At 29.1% G+C, this 22,427-nt stretch overlaps 1 protein-coding gene across 5 annotated transcripts in view; it reads left to right on the forward strand.

Annotated features, from left to right (window-relative positions):
- Positions 1 to 22,427, forward strand: part of LOC142319563 (uncharacterized) — a 251,526-nt gene that overhangs the window by 87,563 nt on the left and 141,536 nt on the right. Inside the window, exon 2 of one of the 5 annotated variants that reach the window (XM_075356973.1) lies at positions 153 to 268. The exons of 3 other annotated variants lie outside the window; for them this stretch is intronic. The gene's annotated coding sequence lies outside the window, so the exon portion shown is untranslated. Of the gene's footprint in view, positions 1 to 152; positions 269 to 11,067; positions 11,301 to 22,427 lie in introns of those variants that run through there. One more of the 5 variants, XM_075356974.1, reaches the window with a different exon arrangement.

Here is a 22,427-nt window from a genome sequence, read left to right on the forward strand (position 1 = left end):
TTTTATGTTTTTATAATCGAAAGCTTGAAAGGGCTATTTTTCCTTTTCGATTTTCCTATTCATCTTTTGCTGCAATAATATCAACAAATATTGAAGAATTTCTTTTCGATTCTTGTCTCTATATTAATATTAATAAATCTGTTTTTTTCCAGGAAAACACATGTTTGCTTGGGCTATTTTTGGTTTGTTTTCTACTGCATTCCTCTTAAATAAATTCTAATTAACAACACCAGCTAAAAATTGCAAAAGATTCTTAAAGGTACAAAAGGTAACTTCTATCACCTTATTTTCTTATCTTATTCTTTAATAGTTACCATCTTTGTTGTATTCTTTATTTTTATTTTTTAACGGAATTTTTTTCATTTTTCAAAACTACAATACAATCAGGGAGCTTTTGTTCTGTTTCCTTGAATTCTGTTGTCAAAATTATTATTCATTCTTCTACTGTATCATTTTTTTAAATGCTACTGAAACCACGATAGTTTGTAATTCTTTGTGTGTAGTTTGAGTTGGCTTTTCTTTTTATTTGTATTTTAGATCTTGATATCGCTTTATAAATTGTAAATAACTCTCTTTGTATTTGTTTTTTTCAAAATTTTTAAAAAACATTACAAAACCTTTTATTGTGTTTCGCTATATCTAATATCATTTAGGCAACTTCGTTTTTTTTCTTCAGCTTAACCTTTTATTATCAAGAATTAATGTTTCATTCTTGTGTATGCTGTTTGTGATTGAGAACGTCATGGAATAAGCTTCACCTTTGGTTATTTCTTATGTAAACTATCATTTAATGAAGTTTTGATTACGGCATTAAACTGGTTCTACATTTTATTGAGATATTTATAACTGATAGCGCTTCTCCAAACTACACAATCTTTCCATTTTTACTTGTCCTTTTCTTTTCTATTATCACGGCTTTTAATCTTCCTTAATTTTATTATTATAATAATGAATAATATATATTTTCAAAAACAGGTCTTAAAGTTGTGTCCAACATTCGTTTAACTTCGGTTATCTATGGCGATAACCATATTCTATGATCTATTTTTTTGGTTGATATTTATCCTAATTTAACTAATATCCTAACTAATTATCGGTGTTCTATTCCCTCAGATGTTGCAACTTTTGCAGAACATTTAGCTTCTAAGAGATGAAATTTGCCGTTTTACACAACCCAAAAAACCCGAGTAATCGTTTTACTCGATAAAATGAATGTATTATTCAAATTGCAGTATTATATTCTCATTTTCAGATCGTCTACGTTTGTAGAAGAGGAATCCTTGTAACTTTTTAATAAAAATAATTATTATATTGTTATTATTGTGGGATGAAATTATGAATTACAATATGGAATAGTTTTTTTACTTCCTTGAATGAAGTAAAGGAATTATTGTGATCCCGAAAAATTTCGGTTTTCAGATTTCAATGGAAATATCCATTTTGACCATCCCTGAATCCATTCTGTCTACTTTCAGCCTGACATCTATTCGTATTTATGTATAACTCAAAAACGATTAGCCGTAGGATGTTGAAATTTTGCATTTAGGATTGTTGTAACATCTAGTTGTGCGCCTCCCTTTTTGATTGCAATTTACTGAACCAAAAGTGTCCAAAAAAGGCCAAAATCCAAAAGATCTTGATTTTGGACATTTTCTTAACTCCAGTAATAAGCCCTCATTAAGAGCTTTTCAACAATATATAATAATTGGTACTTATTTTCATTGGTTCCAGAGTTATAGCCAATTGAAATTTTAATTAATGAAATATTTGATTTTACAAGGGGAAGGCACATCGGTTCGAATCGGACTTTTTATTTGAACTTCTTTTTTTATTTTTAAATTTATTGATTTATTAATAATTATTAACGTCCGATTGTAAAAAAAATTACGATAAATAATAATTCAATAATATCAATAAAAATAGAAAAAATATCAGAAGTTATTAATGAAATAAAATTTTATGTACTTTTCATTTTAAAATAAATGTGTAGGTAATTTAATAGGCGTACAAGGAAATCATGTGATGCCCACATCAGGTTTTTTATTTCTATATTTTGTAAAATAACATTGGACATCGTAAAACTCTTAAAAGTAGTAAAGTATTCAAGTATTGTAAGCGTGCAAGTTATATGATAAACGGCAATCGATACATGGATTCCGTATTCGATTATTTCTCCTATCTACTCACTAGACGATAGTCGACATACCCGATCAATAGTATTTTTGAAATACAGCTGTCAAGATCATACAGAACGATCGATTTAAACCGTAGTGTTTCCTACGTATTTGATTAAAACAAATTAACAGATTCCAATTTTATTCTACTAAGCGACACCCAATCGTTTGCATTTTATAACTTTTTATATGAAAAAAAAGTAAAAAAAATTTGAATAATTTTTTTAATTCATCCTTGTATGTTACTTGTTTTGTGATCTGTTTCATCAGTAAACATCTACAATGATAAAACAGATTTATGCATTGCTTACTGACGTTATCGATGTACAGTGATATATGTTATTGTCGTTAGATTCCGTGTATATTTCTGAAATGATTCATATATATGATTTTTCAAAATGTACATAATCGCTGACCTTGATGAATCATGAATTTGTACTTTTATAGTAATCGTATTGTCGTTTTATATTTATTTTAAATTTATCTGTTTTCTAAATATAAATCTCTCTTTTATTCATTTATAGATAAGTTTTATTTTGTTTTATAATTCCAAAATGTCAGATTAAACTAGTTTTGTTATTATTAACGTGAACAGCTAGTTTTCATTTAGAATTTATTACACTTTTGATTATTTGATTTTGTAAACATTTACTTTTTTTTACTTCAGTTGGTTTAACTGTTAGTTATTATTCTTTCGGTTAATGTTCATAAATTTGTCATTTGTAATTTTTTTTTTTTAGTACATTATATATTCCATGTTTTGTTTTTTTTCCGGCAATTTTTTGTTATCGTAGTTTATTCCTATTACAAATATAATTTGTAGAACTTAAAAAAGAATAATATTCGTAAAATTTTTAACATGAAAAACGATTAAAAACAACAAGAAAAGTATATTCTGAATTCCTGGTAATATCGATACTTAGAATATAAAATGAAACCGTATACAGTTGTGCCATAAATCTTTCGTAATATGCAACATCCGTAGAGGTTGATCAGTCAAAATTGTGTGCAAGGTATTAAAAGAAATCGCATTCAGTAAGCCACGGCCTCATTAATTCTAACTTCTAAGCTGACAAACGACATATTTTATTTAACTGAACTAAACAAGTTGCGCAGCTTTAAAAAAAAAAGTTATTTATTGCATTGTAACAATCCGAGTTTTATGTTTTTCTAACCTTTTGAAAAAATTGGAGTTTTTCATTAAAAAAATTTATCCCTCTTATCATTAACTAAGGAATGTATTCCTTTTAATTAACTGTACATATTTTTAATTACAGATTTTAAAATAAAAACCGACTGAAAAGTCAAAAATTATTTATCTCATTTGCAGGCTCAAACTTTATAAACCGAAGTACATTAATTTTTTTAATAGTATTTTATTCCACTGAAATACTAAACTTCTTTCAAAAACTTGTAATCGTATGATTACAATCTGTAGCCGAATCCCAAGGTTAAAATTTGAAATTAGATTGTATCGCAACATTTTTATAAAACAAAGTATAAATAGGTCTAATACTATTTTTTTCTTATTTACAAATAAACGTATTTAACTTTGAGATTGCACCAACTGAATTCAATAAACGGATGTATCAATTTAATGTTTTCATGTTGAAATATTGGCAGAAATATTGTCAATGGTGTCAGTTTAAGGTCGTGGGAGATTATCATCTATTCACTAGCTAAGCGGGCTTAAGTTTGTTCTCAAGCACTATTCTACTATGCGTAATAATTATCCGCTGAAAAGCTTTCGCTGCTTTCAAACGTGGCATTCTTTCAGAAATCAATGTTTTTTTATAAACGGGTTGTAGTTTTCGTATGTAACTTCCATTGCGGTCCACTACCTCTCTGATTCTTGAAGCTTTAGAAATTATGAAACACTAAGATCTATTTGTATATTAAATGGAATAAATCTAACGTAACATTTCAAGTTTTTAGTCTGATATAACTTCAGTTAGCTTGTTGGCACCGGGTAACTGTTAACTATCAATGATATTAATATCGATCACAGTTAAGAGTATGTTAATTATTTGATTTCCTTGCGATATTTGTGTTGATTTTAACGCGTTTGATCAGTTCATGATCGTATAGTTCGATATTTTTTTTTGCGATGAAATATCTGAAAGAATTTCATCGTAAATTCATTGAATATTTATATTATTCATTAAATGAATAATGTATTTTAAAAAATCACAGACACGAGTCTTTTCCTCGTTCTGTTATTCTTGATGATTTCCTGTATAGCATTATCAGCAAAATATTGGCCGTAAGCTTCATGTAGCGGGATATTTTATTACTATTTGCGGATAGCTTGATGAATTTTATATCAATGACAAGATCATTTACTACATTTTTCTCTCTCGAGTCGTACCTTGATAGTATCTGGTATAATTAAGTTAAAAGAAAAATCAGTGTTTCAAGTAATACATGTGATTTTCTCTACTGTACTAGTTAGCTTATATATGATTTTCTTTAGTGTTGTTAATAAGATTAATATTAATTGATTTATGCTAAATTATTGGTCAATTATTATACGTCACCTTGAATTTTTAATTCGTCAGTCGTCGTAACGGGATATTCGTCGTAAGCCATTTCATTCTGATAATAAAAAATGTATTTTTTTTTGTCCTCAGTCATTTGATTTTTTTGATGCAGCTCTCCAAGATACCCTATCTAGTGCTAGTCGTTTCATTTCAGTATACCCTCTACATCCTACATCCCTAACAATTTGTTTTCCATATTCCAAACGTGGTCTGTCTACACAATTGTTTCCTTCTACCTGTCCTTCCAATATTAAAGCGACTATTCCAGGATGCCTTAGTATGTGGCCTATAAGTCTGTCTCTTCTTTTAACTATATTTTTCCAAATGCTTCTTTCTTCATCTATTTGCCGCAATACCTCTTCATTTATCACTTTATCCACCCATCTGATTTTTAACATTCTCCTACAGCACCACATTTCAAAAGCTTCTAATCTTTTCTTCTCAGATACTCGGATTGTCCAAGTTTCACTTCCATATAAAGCGACACTCCAAACATATACTTTCAAAAATTTTTTCCTGACATTTAAATTAATTTTTGATGTAAACAAATTATATTTCTTACTGAAGGCTCGTTTCGCTTGTGCTATTCGGCATTTTATATCGCTCCTGCTTCGTCTATCTTTAGTAATTCTACATCCCAAATAACAAAATTCTTCTACCTACATAATCTTTTCTCCTCCTATTTTCACATTCAGTGGTCCATCTTTGTTATTTCTACTACATTTCATTACTTTTGTTTTGTTCTTGTTTATTTTCATTGCGTAGGACTTCATCTATGCCGTTCATTGTTTCTTCTAAATCCTTTTTACTCTCGGCTAGAATTACTATATCATCAGCAAATCGTAGCATCTTTATCTTTTCACCTTGTACTGTTACTCCGAATCTAAATTGTTCTTTAACGTCATTAACTGCTAGTTCCATGTAAAGATTAAAAAGTAACGGAAATAGGGAACATCCTTGTCGGACTCCCTTTCTTATTTCGGCTTCTTTCTTATGTTCTTCAATTATTACTGTTGCTGTTTGGTTCCTGTACATGTTAGCAATTGTTCTTCTATCTCTGTATTTGAACCCTAATTTTTTTTAAAATGCTGAACATTTTATTCCAGTCTACGTTATCGAATGCCTTTTCTAGGTCTATCAACGCTAAGTATGTTGGTTTGTTTTTCTTTAATCTTCCTTCTACTATTAATCTGAGGCCTAAAATTGCTTCCCTTGTCCCTATACTCTTCCTGAAACCAAATTGATCTTCTCCTAACACTTCTTCCACTCTCCTCTCAATTCTTCTGTATAGTTCTAGTTAAGATTTTTGATGCATGACTAGTTAAACTAATTGTTCTGTATTCTTCACATTTATCTGCCCCTACTTTCTTTGGTATCATGACTAATAACACTTTTTTTGAAGTCTGACGGAAATTCCCCTTTTTCATAAATATTACACACCAGTTTGTATAATCTATCAATCGCTTCCTCACTTGCACTGCGCAGTAATTCTACAGGTATTCCGTCTATTCCAGGAGCCTTTCTGCCATTTAAATCTTTTAATGCTCTCTTAAATTCAGATCTCGTATTATTTCTCCCATTTCATCCTCCTAAACTTCCTCTTCTTCCTCTATAACACTATTTTCTAATTCATTTCATTGGAGAATATTTCTGATTACATTTTTTTTTTTATTGTTTCTTAATATTTCCATAATTTTTTTAATCTAATGATGTAATTAAAGGACCACTACTACCATTAAAATAACAGCATAGATTTTAAAATGTTCTGTTTAAGCCTATTTGCGAAATTCGAATTGTAAATTCAAAGGAAGCTACAGTTTGCGTCTATTATAATAAAAATTAAAAACCGTTTACTTTTAATATAAAGTAATCGGAACTCTTGTATTTCAAAAACAATTCCGTATAGAAACGTTGCAAAATAGACGGAGTCAAACAACAAGAGTTAAGTTAATAAACTACAAAATTTTTTCTTGATTCGGCTTCTTCTTGGCCTTTCTATATTTCTGGTTTCTATTTTTTATTTTTCTACATAATTCTTTTATTATAATTCACTTGTTTTCATTTTGAAAAATAATTCCCTGCATCGGTAATAGACAAGAAAGCTCACAATATCTGGCCCTCTGCCCCTGACAGTAGGAGTAAACTATTTTTTTGTTTTAATTTTTGGTTCATAATACACAAATCACTGTTGTTTTTTAATGTCCATGTAAAACGTCTAGTTTGTTATTTTATTAAACGTTTTTCGCGCCTGTATATATTCCCGTATCAAAATGTGACGTTACAATCTTCAGGCTGTATAAATAATTCGGACCCATTTTTAGTTCAAAAAAATCTGTTTTCGGTACTAGTAAATGTGATGATAGTAGCATTGATTAAATTAACTCTGTTGTTAGTAAAAAATGAAACTTCAATAATTTAAAAATTATAACTTTTTAATCGCGTTTCTATTTACGAATACACAATCTTTCTTTCACTTAATCCTGAAAAACAAAACTACTATCGAACTAGGAAACACAACAATTTTGTCACTATGCTACCGTTTCTAGTAAAGATGTAACTTAGCGATCGATTTAAAATTAAACGTAAAAATGATTTTATAAAAAAAAATATGAGTTTTTTATCGGTAGATCTGTTAATTAGATTAAACCTGCATTTCCTCCAATTTTATTTTTGTGTATTTTTATGTTTGTTTATTCTGTGATACATTAATTAATTATTCTGTATGTTTATTATGTGTTATTTTCTGTGATAAATTGAATTCGTGCATCGTACAAAGGTTTACGACTGTTCTGCTTGCGCAGTTTTACCCCATTATATGTTCTAACCTGCTTGTTTGAGGATACTTGTGGGAGGAAACGGCAGGTTGTAGGGCCTGCCGTTTCCTCCCACAAGTGTCCTGCTTAAAAAAAATGAAAAAAATTTATATATAATACTCCTTTCTGAATAATTTATTTTATAACCTCACATAATTTTTCGTCACTACCACGTATATCATTTATTTATTATGTAGTACATTAATATGGAATAAAGATATTATTTATAAGATACTATTTTGTATATTTTTACGCGTTTGCGATCAATATTTTCCTTGATACTTATGAGCAAACGTCTAAGCGAGTTTTTTCTTGTCCTCTGAGTAGCTCGCATAACCATTATTTATGCAATGTTTAACCATCAAATTATGAAATATTTTGATTAAAATATTTATGTACCAGATTTCATTATTTTGAATTAAACTTCCCCTGAGATATAAACTAAAACAGTTGTCAACGCTTCAAGGAACTGAAGAATGTAGCAAAGATTTTGTTAACTTAAATATTTTTCAGCCAAAAATATTTTAAGCAATATTTTTGTTAAAGGTACCTCTTTTAGCCTTTTCAATCGTGAATTTATATTTGCTTAAATACTATTTAGGAGGCATTATTAAATTATTTAGTAAATAGATAATAGCATAACCTTTTATTATGAAATAAAATTATAAAATAATTATAAATAACTACGAATTATGTTATAAAATTCCATTATAATGCTTCGCATTCAACAATATTTTTATGTTTATTTTTGTGACTGCCAGAAAAGTAAAAAAGATATTACTTATTAATATATATATATATATTTTAATTATTTTAATGTAGTCAGCGTTTTTACGAATAAAATTTATCTATTTTTTATTTTTTTTTTTACTTCGCGCTCGGGTGGTAGGTTTTTATCGTTTAACTACCGTAATTTAGGGCCAATCACTTCAAATTGATACATAACAACCCAAAATCTCGGTGGAGTTCGTTAATGGACAAAATCGGACCATGGGGATGGAAATGGGGGGACTTTTTCGAAAAAAACAAAATATCGCTATAACTTTCTTATTAAGTAAAATATCGAATTCGTTTAAAGTTACTGCTATTCCTAAAATTTATCTACGTAAAACTTTTCGATATCACCAACAATTGGCCCGGGGGGTGGAAAAATGGGGTTTTGAAGTCAAAAAAATCATACCTCCCTTAATAGGCACAGTATTGAATCGACTCAAATTGGTCGTTAGTCCTATAAACATTACGTAAAGCTTTTGTGTGAAACAATTTTTGATACGACCAACCCTTACGGCAAGGGTTGACCAAAATGTTGCTGGAATTGTAAGAAGTTGATGGGGCTTGTCGTACGCTAAATATGTGAAACTTTTTTCACATGCAACCATTGTCGTATTGAGTAAATTTGAATTTTTTCTTAACTTGAAGGTGTAAATCTTTTTTATCCCCTACTAAGCAACGGTGAAATCTACCTCTGCTTTCCGACGTGCCGAAAGGGATTTTTTTTTAGTAGGAATTTTTTCACATTTTAAACAAATATAAAGCTTTTTTTATAATGAAACTGATTTCAGGGTTAAAATATAAAATACAAATAAAGATAATATTAAATAAATATTATAAAATAAATATAAATTACTAACTTCAAGGCTCTTAAAATATAAAATATATTACTGTTCAATTGTTGTTTTAATTTTTCATCTTTTCGATGTCGGCGTTAAATTAATAGTGTTTGTAAGTTAGTAGCTATATTTTTTAACTTTACAAGAATTAGGAAGCATTATATTTTTGCATTTTAATGAGGTTTTTCGAAACCTGTTTTTTACATTTTTTTTTAAAACGTGTTTGTATATTTATATATATAAAATTTTATATATTTATCGGTTTAAATATTATGCTAAATAAATCACAAACAATTTTTACCGGAAAGTGAGCCGTGAATTCATCCTTTCTGAATTGTACTATACTATTATGTACAGTAAAATCTCTGTACGATTGTATTTTTTTAAATCCTAAATTAAATTTTATTAACAAAATTGAAAAAAAATATTGAAGGAACACTAATACACTTAAAATCGATCAAGTGAATTAGTGTTTCTTCAATATCTTACTTTTTTTTGTATAATTCATTGTTTTGATATTTAATTTTTATAATATCGTCTGCACAGGGATACAGAATCTTAAAAATTACCGCGGGTGCTCAATTTAATGTTCCAATTAATTTCATCATAAATATTTTTAGGATGGAGAGTGAGAATTTATATAACTGAAATCTTTGAAACAGAAATTATTTAGGCTTTGTTTATTAATCTGGACTATATGAAATATGTGGTTCATTTATTTATTAAGTATAACGCATACATAAGCGGATGAATATCGCATTTATATACAGACTTGATTATTCAAGTTAATCATCTTTTTCAATAACGCCCGTTAGCGTTAAGTAATATTATTACCTAGAGTATATTAAAATCTCTAAAATTAATTCATTAAAAGGTATGTTAGTACAATTGCTAAATAATGCATACGTTTTTATTGGTTAAATGAGTTTTGTGAATCCCTCGTGATATGTGCATTTTTATTAGAATATGCTATTTTTAATTTAATCCCTTTTGTTTTAAACATTTTGGAAGTCAGCATCCACTATGTGTATAATCTTATGCATTTAAGGAACTGTTAGGATACGAGGATCTGCATGATTTATTATTGATGATGATTATTAATATACTATTTATGATAATATATATATTAATATATATGAATTATTAATATTAATAATAATAATAATATTTTATTTTGATAAAAATTTAAATTACTTATAATTAATCTAAAATTAACGCACATTAAAATTTCAATTCTCTTCGTTTTTACATATATACGTATATTATTCATTTTAAATTTAATTCAATGGAAAATAATAAATTAATTATAAGAATTTTTTAAAAGAAAATTGTGAAAGGATTGCTATATAAGAATGAGAAAATAATTGAAGGGTAGGGTTGGTCGTTTTGTAAATGCAAGATTATCTTGTAGATTTTTTTTTGCTTCCACACGCATAAGCACGCGGGTGCATACACACATGTGTAAAAGTAGCTTGTTGCTAGTGGTGGTCCTGTGCTATTTTGTGCCATCCTATGGTGTTATACTGTACGGATGGGTTTTGCTTCTTGACCCCTTTCCATTCTAGACGACACGGTACGGATGTGTCGCTGCACCGCGAGAATCATAGAACGCGAGGGGGAAGGGATGGTCGGCAGGAGGAGAAATTGAGATCCTCCCCTCTAGCTTGTAGCGATATGCAGCAGGCCTATATACAGTACAATTTGACCGTGGTAGGAAGGTCGGAAAGACGGAAACTCACGAAGTTGTACGTAATCGACCGAATTTACTCCCCAACAAACTTCCCCCTCTCCTAGCTATTCTATAACTCAACCCATCGAAGCTAACAACCTTTCGTTCAGAGTGTCTCCTTCGTTCGAAAAGTCTGTTGAGCGATGTGTGTGCTGTTATTTACTAGTGTGTTTTTTTCATTAATTGTGCGTGTGTGATAGTGTCGGTTATTACCGTATATTACATTAATTAATTAGATTCTAAATAAAGAAATTTTCTTGTATATATTATCCGATTTATCGTTGTATCTATGAACGTAGTTAATATACTGCATTAATTTGTGTATAATACGTGTATTTACGACATAGTTAATAGTGCGTGCGTCTTCATTTCACGTTGTGTTACTTTTCATCCCACTACTTGTGCTATAGACATTGCTGCTACGCGACGATAGTGTGAGTATATAGTTCACCACTACTTTATGTATACGTATGCTGCCAACAATTATTCTGTCGTTAATTTTTGTATTTTATTACATATTATTGTGAATTATTTATTATAAAATGACTTTTTTTTTAATGAGTGTCCCTGTAAAGCTACAACGTTGAAAAGTTTCTTATGAATATTTTTTCATTTATTGAGCTGTAATAAAACGCGTTGTTATGCCTTGTGTACAAAGTTGAAAAGCAATATTTATAAAATGGAAAGCGATATTTCAATATTCTAAAGTTAATACTTACTGTTCATGAGTAGAATATATTTCGAGCTTTTACTTCACCGTCTTTTTTGATTCGTAGACCCCATAGCGAGTTAAGTGATGGTAATCTTGAACTAGTCACCCCATTTTTTGCATGTTGGTCTTGGATTACTGATGATTTTATATCCGTAATTTTGTTTACATAATCATCATACGGTCACGTTTTTCAAAATTAGAAAAAAATTATTACTGCGTTCTTACTACAGTCCGAAACCGCTACTGTTTCAAATATACGACTCATAAAGTTCTAGGTTCGAATCCCGGTCAGACATGATAAAGAATTATATACGTTTTTATTTACCAAACGCAGTTTTTTTCGGCAGTAATGTACTCTTTTTTTACTATCTGTATTTTAGTTTTTGTTAAGATTAAAAAATTGGGTATCGAAATTATATAATTGGTTTTTCTTTTTTTTAATATTTTTGTATACGAGTTTTTGTAATGAATTCCCTGTGTATATGTAGTGCTAAGTGATGTAGCAGGAAGGAGGAAGTTGCATACGGCTGTTAATTCTGTTCGTATTTAGATTAGCTAAAATAAGCTGGCCAAATAGATTTAATTATCGATGAGGAAAGTTTACTCAGAATTCAATGATGCACTATTTTTTGAATCTCAGCTTTATGTTTAATTTTCCTTTCTGATATTGTAAAGATGCTATCTGTACAGTGAAACGTAGGTCGATGTTTACTGTTGGAAAGACCTTGATATTGATTTTGTTAATAATAATTTATGTGTTAATCTGAATTATTCTTTGTCCGTTTATACGTGATATTGAGACATTTAATTTTTTCTATATTTATTTGTTTCCGTTGTATTATTTTTATTTTAATATGCATTATTATATTTCAATTTTTTTCTATTATAGATTTTGTGGTATTTATTTATTTTATTAACTTATTGAATTGTAATATACCGATTTAAGTATTACAGAATTACATGTTACGTAATTACTTTTTTTTGTGTATGTATATATATGTATAACAACAGTAGAACCACCTCATTCTATAAGAATGCAATATTTTGATGTTCAAGCCGAGGATTTGTTGAGCGTATTTTGAACAAAAAGTAGTTTCAGTGAATATTCGTTAATCGAAAAAATCTTTTAAATGATATTCACGGTTAATTATTTATTTAGTAATTCGTATTCGTCAATTATTGTCTTGTTCATTTATTCAGCCGTAAACGTATTCTACGCGTCGTTTATTGCACCGATTCTTTATTATTCTATACACATTTATTGTATTCCGATTCGACTGACACACTACAGTTGATTTAATTCGTTATTTTAATAAATTAGAAAATTATTAATTAACACGCATATTTTTGTTACTATTGATAATAAATAAATAATACTGTAGGAAATTATTAATTTATGCATGTCGGGCACTGTTTAATGCTGTACTTTAATTAGTACACCTCTTCGGTGATTCCTAGGCTTTGAATAACACTTAATAACGTAGAAAAATTGTCATTTTAACTTTGAATAATACGTACGGTTGGCCTCTGTGTTGACCTACTGCGCATTTAAAGTTACCCCTCCTTCCATTCATACGTATTTTTAATTGGTAGCAGTTTTCTTTCTAAATTAACTAAAAACGTATTACTTGTGGAAATTCTTTCAGGTTACCAGAACATACTGATTATTTAACTTGCGCTCAGCCATTTTGTTGTGTTGTCATCGCACGTCCTCGGCGACCTTCTTTTTAGAACATATCACTAGTATAATGCATATTAAACATTTTTTCATATTGTATTATTTATACATTTCTAGATTGAATTTTTTAGCATTGCTTTTTCATTATTTTTATTTTTTAGTAATTATAAATGCTCCATTCTATTAAATATCTTTCTTATAATAAATTTAAATAATAATTTTCTCAGGATAATTATTTTTTTAAATGTACATTTTTTGTATTTAAAATGCAGAATAATGACTAATATTAATATTTTTTAATACTTAAATATAAAAAAGTATTTTTAATACTTATATATCTGGGCACACAAATATATTTATATATTCGAAATAAGATTTATTAGATAGCTTTTTTATAGCAACTGATAACAAGTTACTGTAAAATTTTGTTGGGTACTAATTAATAATACATTTTGGCCTAAAATTACAAAATTACGATCAGGTACAAACACGTTCCGGTTCACTTCCAGGAACTCAACTGCCAAGGAGCTTCGACTCAACAAAGCTACACAAGATATCCAAAAATCGAAGAAATACAATTGTCGATCGTTATTTATTTTTTGCTCACATGAAATGAATCTGTTACTGGCATAGTAGGTTAAATGACGTAAATAATATTAACAAATAGTTCTACGGCGAATTTTTTTCAAATAGGTTGCATTAAACGAAATAAAAAGCTATGCGGTTCCTCTCCCACTCGGTCGTTTGTGGTGTTATCATGGCTCCGTGAGGAAAAAATATTCAAGTCTTACTGCAGCAGTAAGGCTTGCATTTGAAACTTTTACTCTTGACTATGTTTGGATCATGATTGTTACGGAAAACATTGATGTATGGTTATTTTGCTACCTGTGCCGAACTATGCATCAGCGTTTCCTTGTAAGAAACAGTAGTAATTTTATTTAGATTCTTAATATTAAATTGAAACAGTATATGAAGTCGCGGTGTTTTGTAGATGGGTTGTGGGGTTAGAAGTATTATTATTGATCGGCTCAACGTGGTTGCCTTGATAAACTATTAAGCTTTCTTTTTTATCAGAAATAACGTACTCCATCTAAACCCCCCCCCCCACCTTTTAAGTAATATTTAGTCATATAAGTGACTAAATTCACTTATATGATCTTATTATAGTACTATGTTATCTAACTACAGAATTTTACTGGCCGATTGAATTATTTGAAAGTGGTGGCGAGAAGTTGTTCTCTGTTCACTTTTCAGTTCCGGTCGGACTAGTAAATGTTCGAAATGAATGCGGTGTCTGTTCATCATATGAAAGGGAGGACCTTGGCCTTTAAGAAGTTGACGATGAATGTATGCACCCTGCTTTGCGCGGGTTATACTAGTTCGTAATGGTTTTATCGATGTCACCGTTCTCATAAAAGAATCTATGCAATAACATACACTCAAAATATGTAATAATTTTTGTTGCTCTATCAGATCTGTATTTTACAGATCGCTTTTATTGTTATTATGGAATCCATTTCGAATAGATTTTACTTAACCTATGATATGGTAAGTGGTAATCCATATTTCTATAACAGGTTTATAACTATTTACCGAACTAAAAACCTGTTGAAGGGCAGTTATAAAATTATGTTTTTAAAATATTTTAAGGGGAAAAAGATCAAATTTATTCTTGGTAATTGCTTAGTTCATCACGTGTAAGTTCTAAAATTTAATTTTTATAATTAAAGATTTTAATTTTTTTTTTTAATAAAAAAACTGCTTGTCAGTTTCTTAAACATAATACTGAAACTTGTCAATCTTTGGTCCGATAATAATATATAATTTATATAATAATAATATATATATATATCTTTGGTCTTTGTTAATCTTTTTGTCAAAACATTGTGAATCTTTGGTCTGATAATAGTAAAGCCTTTTAAACATTTTCAGACTCCCCATATATTCTCTGTAAATATTTTCTTTACAATTTGTATTGTTTCAGTTTGTGTGTATTATTTTTATTATTTTCCTAATGAGCGAAGTGATGTTTTTTGTTTAGTTGCTTAAAAATCTTCTAAGTATACGTTCGCTTAATTTTATTTAATAAAACTGCTTTTTAGCGGATTCATACGAATGTCTTTTTATGTACTGCATTTTTATACTCATAATAACGTAAGACTTCATGCTAAATATCTCAAAAGCAGTGTACATTGAGTGAAATAAACGATAAAGCGTGAAAAATGTCTTATTTTTCTGGCGTGAAAAGTATTTTTGAAATTTTAGAGCTTATCATTTTTGAGCGAGTGATTTTGCCATTTTTATCTGGTACGACGAGAAAATCCAAAAGCAGAGAGGATGATACAGATGTACTAACAACGGTGAACTTTTTTCCGATAATATTTTTAATTTTAACGTAATGAGGGAAGGAAGTAAAATTGTGTATTTGTTGTATTAATAATTACGATGTATTTGAATTTTCAACAAATTATTTTATTTTATTTATTATATGAAGTCAAAATAAGATAAGCATATATACAACATACTGTTGTAAATAAGCATGTAAAATTTACCAAAATGAAGATACAATTACATTTAACAACGTCATTTCTCAGAAAACTAGTTACGCGTCCGTAATTTGTAATTTTTATTTTTGTAAATTTCCGTGACATCTCAAGAACGGCTTTTTGAATCTGAGTCTTTCGATATTTTTTCAAAAAAAACGATAAATATAAATCCTAAATCACAGTGAATGCTAAAACCGATGCGGGCTAAATTAATAATGAATTATAATTCCGGTGCCTCACATTTCGGAACGGTTATCTGAGCTTCAAAATTTGGCTGCGGTTTAATCTTCTAGGTTTTCCTTACATTTTCACGTAATGTGTGTAGTAGTTTTCTACTTGAATGAAAGAAGTCAAAAATATACACCTTAGTGTGAAAAAAACTAATCGTACATTTATCTAAAAAAAACTATGTTTTAATATTGCATCCGGTCAAAAAATTAGTTAAATAATTTAAGTTGAGAGGTTGAAAATTTTCATTTTCAAAAAAAAACCAAAACAGATTGAGGAAAGATAATTTAGAGAGGAAAAAAAGAAAGTGGGAATTCTCCTAAAAAGTGTGCTTTTCAGTTTGAAAAAGAGATTTTTCGTATTTGGATTTGTAAATGTCCCCATTCAGAATTCATATCCAGCACAGTCGTCTGATGTTGATTTTTATTTTAAATTGTGAAATTCATTTAAATTCATGAAGTAATGTGGGGGATAAAAATTCTATGATTATGTGAGTTATACATTTGATAAATAAAAATAGATAAATCCTACTGATTTTCATCTACTGATTGTATAATGACAGTTTATTGGGTCCGTGGTAGTTAAACTCTACCGTAAATCTAATCGTTGGATCAAATTATCGGTTGAAATGTTATTAACGTGGATTCTGCTTCAGTATAACCTTGGCCTAAAAGTAGAAACTCATGTCCTATAGAATTTTGCACTTTTTTTACGTGAGATGTCGCTTTCGATTAATGTAATGTAGGGATTATATTTCTACGATCAGCTTCATGCATTTTTTTAGTAAATTGACTTGAATTAGTTATTTGCTTTTCATTACCCATCCGTTTCTATAAATGGCGATCGTTTATTCCGTTACGATTTTGATCTTTCAATCGAAATTAATAAGTAGAAATATAATAGGAGAATAAGTAAAAAATTTCACGTTCACAAAACACTATCCATTAAGCGGTGACGCCTCGGCCATAACCACTGATCTCTTAACTCGACCGCAATAATTAAATTCCGTTTTTGCTCTCAAATTTTTTAGTAGTTTACCGAATTCGTTTAGTTTTTCATAATTTTGAATCTGTTTTTCACAAAGGAGCTAATCTTGAGAATAATGATCTGGCATATGATTTTCACTAAAAAAAGTACGGATGTACGATTGAAGTACGGAAAAAAGGGAGCAAATTTTATTTCAATTTGTATTCGTTTATTTGTTTATCAATCACCTCTTCGTTGACACGAAGAATTTTATAAAAACTATGATTTCATGAAACCGGGAGTCGCAGTCTTAGATATGGATAACCTCTATACACTTTTTTGTTTGTCAGATTATTTTTTAAAAAAAATATCTAAAAACTTCTGCTGGCAAAATTTTGATTTAAAAGCAATTCTGTCAGTCGTTTTAGGAGATGAAAGACGCAAACCGGTCGATATTATCGGAAAACAGAACTTTCAGGTTTTTATTCCCTCCTGCGCATGTACCTTAGGCTCCAGAAACTAATTATTCTAAGCGATCAGATGTGAAACACCTTTCCAAAAACTGTATGACTGGTTTCATTAAAAACAATCATAACATGTCTGACTTACCGATGAAATTGAGATGTGAAGTGGGTTTTCGTTACCTTTCTCTCTTCAGTGATATATACAAGTTTACTAAAACGGTGATGATATGCTAGACAATTGATATCTTCACTTTCGTTATCATAGAGGTTAATCTAATGAACATCATTACTCCCGGAGAAAATCCGACTACTGGCGATTGTACCGAAGGTGACACTTTAATGTATCGCACCATCGGATAACAGGTAATAAAAAAAAACTAGACATTAGATAAAAGGGTCTATTTAGAAGGGGAATTGTCACATTCTCACCCTTTCACAGTAAAGTTTGAAAAAAATTATTGTCGTATAGAAGATCGTATTAGTTTTGATGGTAAGGGGAGGGAGGAAATGAGTTATATTAGGTACAGCTGTCCACTGTGTGCGAATGATTTTCTTAAAAAAAAAATTATTTTCGACTTATAAAAATTGAATTTCTTTCTTAAGTATTAAGAATTCGTATTAATCGTACGACTGCATAAAAATATTAGTATTCAGATATCACGATTGTAATTCGCTTTATATAGAACAAAACCGGTAAACTTTGTATGTGTAAAATGAAAACCGCTTTAGATTATTGGTTCTCATATTTTTTGATGCGATCAAAAGTTTAGGGATAACAGATATTTAGAATGTTAGTTAATTTTTCTTAGCATTCGTGGATGTGTTTGTTCACAAATGTGGAATTTTTCTGGAAGTAACTATTAAGTAACGTAAATCTGGCGAGATTTCATTAACAAAGATAACTACGAACAATACCAAAATATAATAAAAATTAACAGTTTTCAGAAATCTTTTGAGCGACATGTTATAAAGTAATTTTATTTTTAATTACATTATTTTAACCGACGTGTAATTAGTCCCGATCGGTAATTACAATCGAATTGTAATTTCACTCAATATTTAATTAATTCTCGTTGAAAGTTTTATTTATAAGTTTTAACAACCCGTGGCTAGTTTGATAATCACCGAAATACGATGCTTTGATACAAAACCTAACGAACATTAAATCTGCGTAATACATGACACGTTAGTTACACGAGTAGATAATTTCAATACTTACCTATTAACGCCACCGCAGCTACAGCTTTATTTAAAAACAAAGTAGTCAATCGGATTTCGGTGGAAAATGGGCCGATATAGAGTTTAACATAGATTCAAAACAGTCTATTAATTTTAATAAATGGTTATTTATATTATTTATTTATTTAATAAATATAATTTAACCAAACTCAACCTACGCTCGCTTCGCTCGCTAACCTTGACTAATTAACAGGGGTGTTTTGATTATTTAAATAATAAATAATTGCAATAATTACTGAATTTATTAAATAAATACTCAAAAAATTACGGTGTTAATTAGTCAAGGTTAGCGAGCGTAGGTTATGTTTGGTTAAATTATATTTATAAAATAAATAAATATAAATAACCATTTATTAAAATTAATAAAGAGACTGTTCATTTTCCACCGAAATCCGATAGACTACTTTGTTTTTAAATAAAGCTGTAGCTGCGGTGGCGTTAATACGTAAGTGCCATAATTTCCTGTCAGAAACATAAGCAAGTAAAATTTCGATTCGTTGCGTGGAAAAAAACTAGGACAAATTGAAAAAAATAGTATAATCATCCCAGACGTAATTTTTTTTTTTTATTATATTGTGAATTTTGGTTTTATCTCGCGTTCAATATAATAATTTGTACATCTGAAAGAAATCGTTATTTTTAACCGTGTACGTAAGTTCCACGTCTCGATTTCATGTTAATAATAAATTTGTTTGATTACGGCCGTTTTGTCTGCAGTTCATTAATAATTGTATAAACAGAATGGCTTTGAGGAAATCGATATTCCAGACACTGATATTTCGTTATTTCAGAATTCAATTTCGATATGTTTTTTATATATGTTTTGTTTACCTTATCGGTTTACAGGATAATTTCATCGTAACTCTTACTTTACGTTCATCTGACTGGTTATCGTCTGTTCGACGGTTATAAACTTATCTTTTTTATTAGTAACATCTTTCCGTATCTACCGGTTTAAGTTTTCATGGGTTAATTACTTCATTTATTACTCATTAACGGTTATGGTTTTTTGTTTGATATGTGTGTGTGTGTCTCAGAATGTTGAGTGTGTTGTCTCAGAATAATTTACTAGACGAATTACTTTTTGAAGTCCTGTGATAAAGCAGCTTCAGTATTTTTGGACAGTGTCATCAAGATATACAGTCCTCGATTTGAGGACCATATCAACAAAGAATGGGAGATATGAGTGGTGTCAAACATTTTTCACCGAGCTTTATCGTATTTTTTTTTTTATTTGAATGGAACCTATATAAATTTAAATTTATGGAATAGTAATTGATGACCTATTTTACTTCTTAATTTAAATTAATCGATGACAACACTGACGCTTCATAACTTATAAGCCTTATTTAATTGGTGAAATTAGTTTTGTTATTTCTAAACACTATTTTACTGTTTTTAAGGGGCCCGCGGATCGCAGATTAAGAACCTGTGTTGTGTATTTTTATTTTGCAGTTTTAATGAAATAAGAAATAATTAACTGATTTTTTTTATTTTAAAATTAATCCTACGCGTTTAATTTTTCTGTTCGTGTAATTGGCAATATTTCCTTCCTAAATAAAGGAACTAATGAACTGTGATTTCATTATTATATTTATAATTTGTTAATACGATAACATATCTTGTAAAAATATATTTATAATGTTATTACCTACAATATTATTATTATTACTTTTGTAATATAAATTTAAAAAGACAAGCGACTATTACATTTTATTATAATTAAATGAGATGTATTTGTTAATTATTTGAACTTGGTGGTGTCTATCATTTGTTTAACTATTTGATACGGTTAGTATTTTTTCTTACATTTATGTACTTTAAATAGTAATGTAACGTCGATTATTAAAAATACAACAATCATTTACAATGAATATTTAATTAACAGATAAGAATATATAATTATTGCTGTTAATGCATGTTGCTTTATAGTATTATCATATAAAGATAATATATATTATTTATATCTTATAGACTGGTATATTTTGTATGTCATTTGATATTTTTCACTGATATCATTTCTTTATTGACGAAAAGTTTATTTTTATTTATTTATTTTTTGTAATAAATTCTCTTTGTTTTAATTTTTAAAGAATTTAATTTATTTTTTGCAAGTTTATTGTGTTAAATCTTTATTTCATTTCGGTTATAAATTAATTGAAAATAAGGAAAAAATTAGTTTAAATTATTTATTATTTGCTGTAGTAATCTCATTTGAGTTTTGAATACAATCTAAATCAGAAAATAACGATGTGTTTTTGTTGATAAATAATCTCACCTTTCTTTACCGGTTTATAAAAATTTCAATCAAAACCCCCTTGTGCGTGTACAATAAGAAATATCGGTATAAAATGACGGGCAATAAATTTTCTAGATCCATTCGGTCGATGGTTGTACAGGAATGTACTGTTGTTGTATTTAGTTTCTTGTACTTAGAATCCTTGTAGATTACGTATAAAGTATTATTACACTGATAGAATCAAATTTCATTATAAAGATAAACGCTAAATAGTATTGTACCGTAGTCGTTTTTATTTTATTTTAATTTGTATATTTTATTCTTCTAGATTAAACTGTTATATTAAGCGGATATGAATATTACTGTAATTATCTTTGATACTCTTTATTATGACGACTTCTACCCTAGTGGCGGAATAGTAGTGTCGTCTCTGCCTTTCATCCGGAAAGTCTTTGTTCGTTCGAATCCCGGCTAGGTTTGGCTTGGCAATCGCTGAAAAAGTTCATTCACGCCATAAGCAACTGCATTCCAATCCAGTGTATCGGTAGTTACTTGAGAAATAAATAATGAAAAGAAGGCTTCTCGTATCAAAGCCATCAGGGATTTGGAACGCGGTCATATTTAAATATTAATTTATATTTAATATTAATATTTATATTATAATTAATTTATACCTTGGTGATCTGGTTAGAAATCTGTTGGTTGTGGATAGTGGATTGATCGTCAGTATTTTTGGTTCATATGAAATAATTACCGAATTAAATTTCATGACGTTTAAAGCTTGAAATTATTAAACCAATTTACGTAATCTTAGATATGTATTTGTTGTATTTGTCAACCGATTATTTATTTATCAGCCGGAGCAACTGAAGGCCTAAGCAAAATATCTACTGTTTATTTCTGTTCCGAAGTCAATTAAAAAAAATCCCTTTCGTCTCGCTGCAAAACGGAGGTAGATTTCACCGGTGCTAAGTAGGGGATAAAAAAGAGTTTCACTTTAAAGTTAAGAAAAACTTAAAATTTACTCAATACGACAATGATTGCATGTGAAAAAAGTTTCACATGTTTAGCGTACGACAAGCGCCGTCTTTTTACAATTCCAGCAACAATTTGGTCATGTTTATATAGAACTAACGACCGCTTTGAACCGATTTTTTGTCTTCAAAACCCCATTTTTTCCACCCACCTGGGCCAATTTCTTTTCCATTTTCGTCTACTGACTCAGTAATTTAATGTTTTTACGTTAATTTTTCGTTCGATACGAGTAAAAACACACGTTAACTTTTCTCCGGCGCCTGCTCTTGGCTTATATATGTTATATCAGTACTTTTATAAAAAAAAAAATTTGCCGAAAAATTTATTTTTGTATTGATTACGTTGATTTGATGTATACGGTATACATGATGCAATAAAAAGTAGTTTTAATTGAGGCGTAAAGTAGTAAAAAATCATATTCTTTCTATTTAATATCTTGTGACGTTTCTGTCAT

The sequence above is a fragment of the Lycorma delicatula genome, chromosome 2, assembly GCF_047948215.1.
Source record: "Lycorma delicatula isolate Av1 chromosome 2, ASM4794821v1, whole genome shotgun sequence".
In the NCBI taxonomy this organism is placed as follows: Eukaryota; Metazoa; Arthropoda; class Insecta; order Hemiptera; family Fulgoridae; genus Lycorma; species Lycorma delicatula.